A 12,175-nucleotide genomic window follows, 5' to 3' on the forward strand; every position below is an offset into this window, starting at 1 on the left:
CCCTAACCCTAACACCCACTAACTTTAACATAATTAAAATAATTCCAAAAAAAATGACAATACCTAAATTTTTCCTATTAAAAAATAAATAAATACTTACCTGTAAAATAAAACCTAAGCTAGCTACAATATAACTAATAGTTATATTGTATCTAGCTTATGTTTTATTTTTATTTCACAGGTAAGTTTTTATTTATTTTAACTAGGTTGATTAGTTAGTAAATAGTTATTAACTATTTACTAACTACCTAGTAAAAATAAATACAAATTTACCTGTGAAATAAAACCTGTCTTACAGTTAAACCTAACATTACACTAAAATTAAATAAATTACATTAATAAAATACAATTAACTAAATTACAAAAAACCCCACTAAGTTACACAAAATAAAAAAGAAATTATCAAATATTTAAACTAATTACACCTAATCTATCAAAATAAAAAAGCCCCCCAAAATAATAAAACCCCTAGCCTAAACTAAACTGCCAATAGCCCTTAAAAGGGCCTTTTGCGGGGCATTGCCCCAAAGAAATCAGCTCTTTTACCTGGAAAATAAAAATACAAACAACCCCTCAACAGCAAAACCCACCACCCACACAACCAACCCCCCCAAATAAAAACCTACCTAAAAAACCTAAGCTCCCCATTGCCCTGAAAAGGGCATGTGGATGGGCATTGCCCTTAAAAGGGCATTCAGCTCTTTTACATTCGCCCAAACCCTAAGCTAAAAATAAAACCCACCCAATAAACCCTTAATAAAACCTAACACTAACCTCCGAAGATCCACTTACAGTTTTGGAAGACCGGACATCCATCCTCATCCAGCCGGTAGAAGTCTTCATCCAAGCGGCAAGAAGTCCTCAACGAAGCCGGGAGAAGGCTTCATCCAAGCGGCAAGAAGTCGTCCTCCAGGCGGGCAGAAGTCTTCATCTTCTATCTTCATCCTTCCGACGCGGAGCGGCTCCATCATCAAGACATCCGGTGCGGAGCATCCTCTTCATACGGTACCAGCCGTACACTGAAGGATCCCTTTAAGGGACGTCATCCAAGATGGCGTCCCTTGAATTCCGATTGGCTGATAGAATTCTATCAGCCAATCGAAATTAAAGGGTAAAAAATCCTATTGGCTGATACAATCAGCGAATAGGATTGAGCTCCCTTTCTATTGGCTGATTGGAACAACCAATAGAATGCAAGCTCAATCCCATTTTTTACCCTTTAATTCCGATTGGCTGATAGAATTCTATCAGTCAATCGGAATTCAAGGGACACCATCTTGGATGATGTCCCTTAAAGGGAACCTTCAGTGTACGGCTGGGACCGTATGAAGAGGATGCTCCACGCCGGATGTCTTGAAGATGGAGCCGCTCCGCGTCGGAAGGATGAAGATAGAAGATGCCGTCTAGATGAAGACTTCTGCCCTTCTGGAGGACGACTTCTTGCCGCTTGGTTGAAAACTTCTCCCGGCTTCGTTGAGGACTTCTTGCTGCTTGGATGAAGACTTCTCCCGGCTGGATGAGGATGGATGTCCGGTCTTCCAAAACTGTAAGTGGATCTTCAGGGGTTAGTGTTAGGTTTTATTAAGGGTTTACTGGGTGGGTTTTATTTTTAGCTTAGGGTTTGGGCAATGTAAAAGAGCTAAATGCCCTTTTAAGGGCAATGCCCATCCAAATGCCCTTTTCAGGGCAATGGGGAGCTTAGGTTTATTTAGGTAGGTTTTTATTTGGGGGGTTGGTTGTGTGGGTGGTGGGTTTTACTGTTGGGGGGTTGTTTGTATTTTTTACAGGTAAAAGAGCTGATTTCTTTGGGGGAATGCCCCGCAAAAGGCCACTTTAAGGGCTATTGGCAGTTTAGTGTAGGCTAGGGTTTTTTTTATTTTGGGGGGCTTTTTTATTTTTATAGGGCTATTAGATTAGGAGTAATTGGTTTTTATTTTTGATAATTTCTTTTTTAATTTTGTGTAATTTAGTGTTTATTATTTTTTGTAATTTAGATAAATGTATTTTTTTAATATAATTTATTTAATTTAATGTTAGGTGTTAGTGTAACTCAGTTTAGGTTTTATTTTACAGGTAAATTTGTATTTATTTTAACTATGTAGCTAGTAAATAGTTTATAACTATTTACTAACTAGTCTACCTAGTTAAAATAAATACAAAGCTGTGAAATAAAAATAAACCCTAAGCAAGATACAATGTAACTATTAGTTATAATGTAGCTAGCTTAGGGTTTATTTTACAGATAGGTATTTAGTTTTAAAAAGGAATTATTTAGTTATTAATATTAGGTTTTATTTAGATTTATTTTAATTATATTTAAGTTAGGGGTGTTAGGGTTACATTAGTGTTAGGGTTAGACTTAGGGTTAAAGGTTAATATATTTATTTAGTATTAGTGATGTGGGAGGCCAGAGGTTTAGGGGTTAATACCTTGAGTATAGTGGCGGCGACGCTGGGGGCGACAGATTAGGGGTTAATAAATTTATGTAGTTGGCGGCGACATTGGGGGCGGCAGATTAGGGGTTAATAAATGTATGTAGGTGGCGGCGCCATTGTGGGCGGCAGATTAGGGGTTAATAAGTGTAATGCAGGTGTCAGCGATGTCTGGGGCGGCAGATTAGCGGTGTTTAGACTTGGGGTTTATGTTAGGGTGTTAGGTGTAAATATATACGTTTTCTTTCCCCATAGACATCAATGGGGCTGCGTTACGGAGCTTTACGCTGCTTTATTGCAGGTGTTAAGCTTTTTTTTAGCCGGCTCTCCCCATTGATGTCTATGGGGAAATCGTGCATGAGCACGTCAAAGCAGCTCAAAGCAGCGCTGGTATTTGTGTGTGGTATGGAGCTCAACACAGCCATATCGCCAGCAAACGCTGGGTTTTTGCAAACCTGTAATACCAGCGCTATTAAAGGTGAGCGGTGACAATAACTTGCAAGTTATTAGCGAGACACTCATTACGCAAAACTCGTAATCTGGCTGAACATCTTGTTATTACATTTATTATTGTTGTAGACAAACTAAAAAGTAGTGCTTAAAGGTATATGAAACTCATATGTTTTCTTTCATGATTCAGATAGAGCAGGCAATTTTATGCACCTTTCTAATTTAATATAAATTTTTCTTCATTATCTTGGTATCTTTATTTGAAAAGCAGGAATGTAAGCTTAGGAGCCGGCCATTTTTGGTTCAGAACCTGGGTAGCGCTTGCTGATTGGTGGCTAGACTTGCTGATTGTTGGCTAAATGTAGCGACCAATCTGCAAGCGCTACCCAGGGTGCTACACCAAAAAGGGCCAGCTTAATGGGCCTATGCTTCTTATTTGCCATCAAAATCTTTGTTTCTATGCTACTACGTGTGGTATGGTGATAAGGTCTACTCCACACCTGAGATTACACCCAGAGTGAATACAGTTCCATTAGGTGACTGCAATCTAATAATCACCTGATATCTTAATTAAAAAGAGAGAGCATTCTACCTTTAAAATAGTGCAGACAATTAATAGAGAAAAGAAGCAACCTCATAGCACACACAAGATAAACTCATATATATTCCAGCTGAGGATATGAGCAAACAATAAAACTTAGCTGTTATTAAGCAACATCATAAAGAATTGTTTTGCACCAACTATAGAGAAAAAAGATAAGTAAAAACCTGTTCATTTCCCATTAAAGGGACAGTAAACACCAGAATTTTTTTTTTGTTTTAAAAGATAGATAATCCCTTAATTACCCAATCCCCAATTTTGCATAACCAGCACAGTTATAATAATATAATTTTTACCTCTGTGATTACCTTGTATCTAAGCCTCTGCAAACTGCCCCCTTATTTCAGTTCTTTTGACTGACTTGCATTTTTAGCCAATCAGTGCTGACTCCTAAGAGCTTCACATGCTTGAGCTCAATGTTATCTATATGAAAACCATGAACTAATGCCCTCTAGTGGTGAAAAACTGTCAAAATGCTTTCAGATTAGAGGCAGTCTTCAAGGCCTAAGAAATTAACATATGAACCTCCTAGATTTAGCTTTCAACTAAGAATACCAAGAGAACAAAGCAAAATTGGTAATAAAAGTAAATTGGAAAGTTGTTTAAAATTACATGCCCTATTTAAATCATGAAAGTTATTTTTTTTACTTTACTGTCCCTTTAAACAAAACAGAAAGTCAAAGACAGCGTAACAATCGAAATCACTCACAAGTAAATGAGGTCAGCACAAAATGGGTTATTACCCCCAATGGCACGTGTACAGCAAGTACAAAGGATCCATATAAATGCGCTAATTTGAGAATAACCCTGAAGAGCTTAATATTAGAAATACTATTTAATTTACTCACTGTACCCATATTAATTATTTAAAACCACTTGGTATTTCCATGTTATCCTCCTAAAGGATGTATTAAACAATCTCAAAAAATAACAATTAATGTCATAGCCAAAGGCAAATATAGGAGGAGAGAGAGCCGCCAGATGCAGTTTTCCCCAATAATTTTATCAGGGCATATCCCCCAAAGTATTTATAGCATTCATAAACCGATAGATTACAAGTGGAGCACTATTTAACGCTCCCGCTCCGGCGCTAGAAGTAAACTTTTGCGCGACGTTGGGATGCATTCGTATTGTTGAAAGTAAACTGTTTTTGCTTGCGTCCTAACCTGACACACAAACAAAAAACAAACTTAGAATATCCCATATGCAATAACCCACCCAAAGCAGTCAATGGAGCAAAAAAAGTGGAAAAAAACTAGCATCCTACTCGTGCGTAAACATGATCGCATATTCTTAAGTGCGCTAACCCGACATTAAATCATGAACATTTCACATTCAGATTTTCTTCACATAGCAGAATATGTTCTATTTATTCATAAATACATATTTCTATATATATCTGACGGTATAGCTATACATATATATATATATAAACAAAGTGTGGAGAAGCGCACAAGAAAGCACCCCTAGTGAAGCCTGTTTATATTAGTACAATAAACAATGCGAATAAAATTAAACCACTCACGTGATTCAACCTCAACCAATATGAGGTATAGATAAGACACTGATTATAGTTGATCTCTCCTTCTGCTCTCCTTTTCAACTTCCCATTGAAGTCCCTTTGCTCTTTGGCTGTCGCTGTACAGTCTCTCGGCTAGATTTGGAGTTTTGTCGGTAACGACCCGCGTAGCTAACGCCGGCTTTTTTCTGGCCGCACCATAAAAATAACTCTGGTATTGAGAGTCCACATAAAGGCTGCGTTAGGCTCCAAAAAAGGAGCGTAGAGCATATTTAACGCAGCTTCAACTCTCGATACCAGAGTTGCTTACGCAAGCGGCCAGCCTCAAAAACGTGCTCGTGCACGATTCCCCCATAGGAAACAATGGGGCTGTTTGAGCTGAAAAAAAACCTAACACCTGCAAAAAAGCCGCGTTCAGCTCTTAAAGCAGCCCCATTGTTTGCTATGCGTAAACACTTCCTACGTCTGCACCTAACACCCTAACATGTACTCCGAGTCTAAACACCCCTAACCTTACACTTATTAACCCCTATTCTGCCGCCCCCGCTATCGCTGACCCCTGCATATTTTTTTAACCCCTAATCTGCCGCTCCGTAAACCGCCGCTACTTACATTATCCCTATGTACCCCTAATCTGCTGCCCCTAACACCGCCGACCCCTATATTATATTTATTAACCCCTAATGTGCTCCCCACAACGTTGCCTCCACCTGCCTACACTTATTAACCCCTAATCTGCCGACCGGACCTGAGCGCTACTATAATAAAGTTATTAACCCCTAATCCGCCTCACTAACCCTATAATAAATAGTATTAACCCCTAATCTGCCCTCCCTAACATCGCCGACACCTAACTTCAAACATTAACCCCTAATCTGCCGACCGGAGCTCACCGCTATTCTAATAAATGTATTAACCCCTAAAGTTAAGTCTAACCCTAACACTAACACCCCCCTAAATTAAATATAATTTTAATCTAACGAAATTAATTAACTCTTATTAAATAAATTATTCCTATTTAAAGCTAAATACTTACCTGTAAAATAAATCCTAATATAGCTACAATATAAATTATAATTACATTGTAGCTATTTTAGGATTAATATTTATTTTACAGGTAACTTTGTATTTATTTTAACCAGGTACAATAGCTATTAAATAGTTAAGAACTATTTAATAGTTACCTAGCTAAAATAATTACAACATTACCTGTAAAATAAATCCTAACCTAAGTTACAATTAAACCTAACACTATACTATCATTAAATTAATTAAATAAAATACCTACAATTACCTACAATTAAACCTAACACAACACTATCAATAAATTAATTAAATACAATATCTACAAATAACTACAATGAAAGAAACTAACTAAAGTACAAAAAATAAAAAAGAACTAAGTTACAAAAAATAAAAAAATATCTACAAACATAAGAAAAATATTACAACAATTTTAAACTAATTACACCTACTCTAAGCCCCCTAATAAAATAACAAAGACCCCCAAAATAACAAAATGCCCTACCCTATTCTAAATTACTAAAGTTCAAAGCTCTTTTACCTTACCAGCCCTGAACAGGGCCCTTTGCGGGGCATGCCCCAAGAAGTTCAGCTCTTTTGCCTGTAAAAAAAACATACAATACCCCCCCCCAACATTACAACCCACCACCCACATACCCCTAATCTAACCCAAACTCCCCTTAAATAAACCTAACACTAAGCCCCTGAAGATCTTCCTACCTTATGTTCACCATACCAGGTTCACCGATCCGTCCTGAAGAGCTCCTCCGATGTCCTGATCCAAGCCCAAGCGGGGGGCTGAAGAGGTCCATGATCCGGCTGAAGTCTTCATCCAAGCGGGAGCTGAAGAGGTCCATGATCCGGATAAAGTCTTCATCCAAGTGGGAGCTGAAGAGGTTCATGATCCGGATGAAGTCTTCTATCAACGGCATCTTCAATCTTCTTTCTTCGGGAGCCATCATCTTCCATCCGACGCGGAACATCCTCTTCTCCCGACGCCTACTAGCCGAATGAAGGTTCCTTTAAGGGACGTCATCCAAGATGGCGTCCCTCGAATTCCGATTGGCTGATAGGATTCTATCAGCCAATCGGAATTAAGGTAGGAAAATTCTGATTGGCTGATGGAATCAGCCAATCAAAATCAAGTTCAATCCGATTGGCTGATCCGATCAGCCAATCAGATTGAGCTCGCATTCTATTGGCTGTTCCGATCAGCCAATTGAATGCGAGCTCAATCTGATTGGCTGATCGGATCAGCCAATCGGATTGAACTTGATTCTGATTGGCTGATTCCATCAGCCAATCAGAATATTCCTACCTTAATTCCGATTGGCTGATAGAATCCTATCAGCCAATCGGAATTCGAGGGACGCCATCTTGGATGACGTCCCTTAAAGGAACCGTCATTCTTCAGTTGGACGTCGCCGGATGAAGATGGGTCCGCGTCGGAGGTCTTCAGGATGGAGCCGGTCCTCATCGGATGAAGATAGAAGATGCCGCTTGGAAGATGATGGTTGCCGGTCCGGATCTACTCTTCTTCCCGGATAGGATGAAGACTTTGGAGCCTCTTCTGGACCTCTTCAGCCACCGGATGATGGATCTCCAGCCCCCGCTTGGGTTGGATGAAGATTTTGGAGCCAGGACGGATCGGTGATACCTGGTGAGGTGAAGACAAGGTAGGATGATCTTCAGGGGCTTAGTGTTAGGTTTATTTAAGGGGGGTTTGGGTTAGATTAGGGGTATGTGGGTGGTGGGTTGTAATGTTGGGGGGGGTATTGTATGTTTTTTTTTACAGGCAAAAGAGCTGAACTTCTTGGGGCATGCCCCGCAAAGGGCCCTGTTCAGGGCCCTGTTCAAGAGCTTTGAACTTTAGTAATTTAGAATAGGGTAGGGCATTTTTTATTTTGGGGGTCTTTGTTATTTTATTAGGGGGCTTAGAGTAGGTGTAATTAGTTTAAAATTGTTGTAATATTTTTCTTATGTTTGTAAATATTTTTTTATTTTTTGTACTTTAGTTAGTTTATTTCATTGTAGTTATTTGTACATATTGTATTTAATTAATTTATTGATAGTGTAGTGTTAGGTTTAATTGTAGGTAATTGTAGGTATTTTATTTAATTAATTTAATGATAGTATAGTGTTAGGTTTAATTGTAACTTAGGTTAGGATTTATTTTACAGGTAATTTTGTAATTATTTTAACTAGGTAACTATTAAATAGTTCTTAACTATTTAATAGCTATTGTACATGGTTAAAATAATTACAAAGTTGCCTGTAAAATAAATATTAATCCTAAAATAGCTACAATGTAATTATAATTTATATTGTAGCTATATTAGGATTTATTTTACAGGTAAGTATTTAGTTTTAAATAGGAATAATTTATTTAATAAGAGTTAATTAATTTTGTTAGATTAAAATTATATTTAATTTAGAGGGGTGTTAGTGTTAGGGTTAGACTTAGCTTTAGGGGTTAATACATTTATTAGAATAGCCGTGAGCTCCGGTCGGCAGATTAGGGGTTAATGTTTGAAGTTAGGTGTCGGCGATGTTAGGGAGGGCAGATTAGGGGTTAATACTATTTATTATAGGGTTAGTGATGCGGATTAGGGGTTAATAACTTTATTATAGTAGCGGTGCGGTCCGGTCGGCAGATTAGGGGTTAATAAGTGTAGGCAGGTGGAGGCGACGTTGTGGGGGGCAGATTAGGGGTTAATAAGTATAATACAGGGGTCGGCGGTGTTAGGGGCAGCAGATTAGGGGTACATAAGTATAACGTAGGTGGCGGTCGGCAGATTAGGGGTTAAAAAAATTTAATCGAGTGGCGGCGATGTGGGGGGACCTCGGTTTAGGGGTACATAGGTAGTTTATGGGTGTTAGTGTACTTTAGAGCACAGTAGTTAAGAGCTTTATGAACCGGCGTTAGCCCAGAAAGCTCTTAACTACTGACTTTTTTCTGCGGCTGGAGTTTTGTCGTTAGAATTCTATCGCTCACTTCAGCCACGACTCTAAATACCGGAGTTAGAAAGATCCCATTGAAAAGATAGGATACGCAAATGACGTAAGGGGATCTGCGGTATGGAAAAGTCGCGGCTGAAAAGTGAGCGTTAGACCCTTTTTTGAGTGACTCCAAATACCGGAGTTAGCCTAAAACCAGCGTTAGGAGCCTCTAACGCTGGTTTTCACGGCTAACGCCAAACTCCAAATCTAGGCCTCTGTGTCTCCAGACTGGGATATGGAAATCAATCCACTTATAGACTCATAGGCCGGTAGGATTGTTTGGGGGCAGTAATTAGATGAGGTACCTTTAATGCCTTGTTTGGTTTGGGATTAGTCGTCATAACATGTAAACAATCACCAGGACAGAACGGTGCAGAAAAAGCAAATGACAAATCCTTCTCCTGCCCTTTAAAGAAACTCTGTGCTCAGAGATGCACTAGTAAAACACAACACCTCCTTATTGCTCATCTGCATCCTCAACTCTCTGTACCATGTGATTACTGCAGTCACATGAGGTACCTCATCTAATTACTGCCCCCAAACAATCCTACCGGCCTCTGAGTCTATAAGTGTATTGATTTCCATATCCCAGTCTGGAGACACAGAGACTGTACAGCTACAGCCAAAGAGCAAAGGGACTTCAATGGGAAGTTGAAAAGGAGAGCAGAAGGAGAGATCAACTATAATCAGTGTCTTATCTATACCTCATATTGGTTGAGGTTGAATAACGTGAGTGGTTTAATTTTATTTGCATTGTTTATTGTACTAATATAAACAGGCTTCACTAGGGGTGCCTTCTTGTGCGCTTCTCCACACTTTGTTTTTCCAGAAATCCCCCGGGGAGAATCCGCTTGTCCAAGAGGATACTCTCAATTACCAGACGAAGCAGCAGAGAACTTATAGGCACTTGGGAACTGTTACAAGAGTGGTCAATAACTGACTTTGTTGTCAACATGCTGGACTAGGTCTGTATCCTAGTGATATGAGTTTTTGTGTTCTTTGTATAATTATAATATACTATACTTAAATTGTGTATATGCTTATATAATAATATCCTAACAGAGTACACGTATCATTGGTGTCCAGGTACATTACCTTTTATCTAGCTATACATTCCTAAGCACAGATATACTTTCTTTTATATATATATATATATATATATATATATATACAGTAGAAAACCAAGTTCCAAAAGGAGAAATGGAAAACCGGAGACATCAGGCTTAGAAACAGATTTTTTATTCAGCAACAGTTGCCAGGTGCATAGGTGAATAACTCAATGATCACCTGACACGTTTCGCGCATGCGCACATGCGCTTCATCAGAGGCTCTGATGAAGTGCATGTGCGCATGCGCAAAACGCGTCAGGTGATCATTGAGTTATTCACCTATGCACCTGGCAACTGTTGCTGAATAAAAAATCTGTTTCCAAGCCTTAAGTCTCCGGTTTTCCATTTCTCCTTTTGGAACTTGGTTTTCTGCATTCAGCGGATTGGATACCGCTCCTCTGGTTTACTGGGGACTTTTGCCCTGCAACCCACTTATATTGCTGCCTAATGGCTCTCCTGCTGACTTCATCAACAAGCGCCTACCACTAGCGCTGTCGCTCTGACGTCAGAGCGTTCCAGTACCACGTGACTGCGGCTGAATCAGCGTGCTGTGTCCATTCCCTGACGGGACCGGGGTATCTACCTAACGGGACACGCCGGTGGATGTTGGACGCGACTGTCTTCTACTCAGACCGCCAGGTACCACAGGATCTTTACAACATTGCTCAAGCGGGACTCAGCTAAGTATCACTATTTTACTTGTACCACAACTTGGTTAACCTCTTCACTGCTCTGGAACTTTATGTCTACTTGATTTGTTGGGTACCAGTTATCCTTTGTGTTGTGGACATTCTCCAACAAGATTCTTAAGTTCGTTGGACATTTACGCATCGTACTTACTTAAGAAAGTTGACTTACTAACTTTGGATGCTTGTAATTATCGGCACACTTAAGTGCCGTTGGAACTTTCCAAGAACTTTCTAAGTATATCCTTAGCTGATAGCAAACAATTGTCATCTTGCTTTGCAGAGTCACATTTTTTGTTGTTCTGTTGTTTATATATACAGTATATATATATATATATATATATATATTTATATATATATATATATATATATATATATATATATATATATATAAAGATGATTATATATAGGTATAGATATATACAGGAATATCTATTTATAAATACTTAGAATGTATTCTGCTATGTGCAAAACATTAGAATGTGAAATATTTACAGTAAATACATAGTTAAAACCTTTATTAAATATGAATATTGAATAAATATGATTTTACATGTTTTCATCTACTTAACTGTAAAGGGACATATATATATATATATATATATATATATATATATATATACACACATACATATACATATTTAGACATGTATATGTATCTATCTCTATGTTAAAGCCCTTTGCCTGCCTATTTTTTTCTAACACCTGAGACTTCATAGCTTTGAGCCCTTATAACTTTTGTGTGAAATATTTTTTTCAGATTATTTTGTAATGTATTTTTGATGTGTTTTGTGAAACGTGTTTGTTTTGCGAAACAGAGCTCTGAGGTTGTGCTAACTTGACATGCGTTAACTTTAATTATGCTCAAGCGATCCCGTTTACTTTCAACTTGTAATACAAGTGAAAAACCCTGATGCATGCAAACAGCCGTGATATACCCCTTTTCACTTGTGCGCAACAGTTTGCGTGCCACTCGTAAGCTAGCCCAAAATCATCCTAACAGAGCCAACACCTATGCACATGAGCAAAGTGTGTCTAGAACCGCCATAAACTTAGGCATCGAATAGTGCATCAGAGCCTCACAAAACTCGAAAAGAAACCACTCTTTTGAAAGAGGGGAATCGTTTCGTCAGGAGAGTGTCCTGTGATGTTTAAAGATTTTTAATGAACAGGAGCTAATTTTCAGAAACTACTCCCCTTAAAAACTAGATAAGATTAGAGTCCCTCTTTATTTTGAAAATGACACCCTGTGTATGTCATGTAAAAGTGATGATTGTGTCTATGGCCATCACCTGCACATTTCTATAGAAGGGTTTCATGTCCCACTAGGCTGTTTTGGATTTGGGTACAATGGC

At 38.5% G+C, this 12,175-nt stretch overlaps 1 protein-coding gene across 1 annotated transcript in view; it reads right to left on the minus strand.

Annotated features, from left to right (window-relative positions):
* MYO7A (myosin VIIA) overlaps positions 1-12,175 on the minus strand; it is a 290,371-nt gene that overhangs the window by 94,558 nt on the left and 183,638 nt on the right. The window lies entirely within an intron of this gene.

This window comes from Bombina bombina, chromosome 3 (assembly GCF_027579735.1).
Source record: "Bombina bombina isolate aBomBom1 chromosome 3, aBomBom1.pri, whole genome shotgun sequence".
Classification (NCBI taxonomy): Eukaryota; Metazoa; Chordata; class Amphibia; order Anura; family Bombinatoridae; genus Bombina; species Bombina bombina.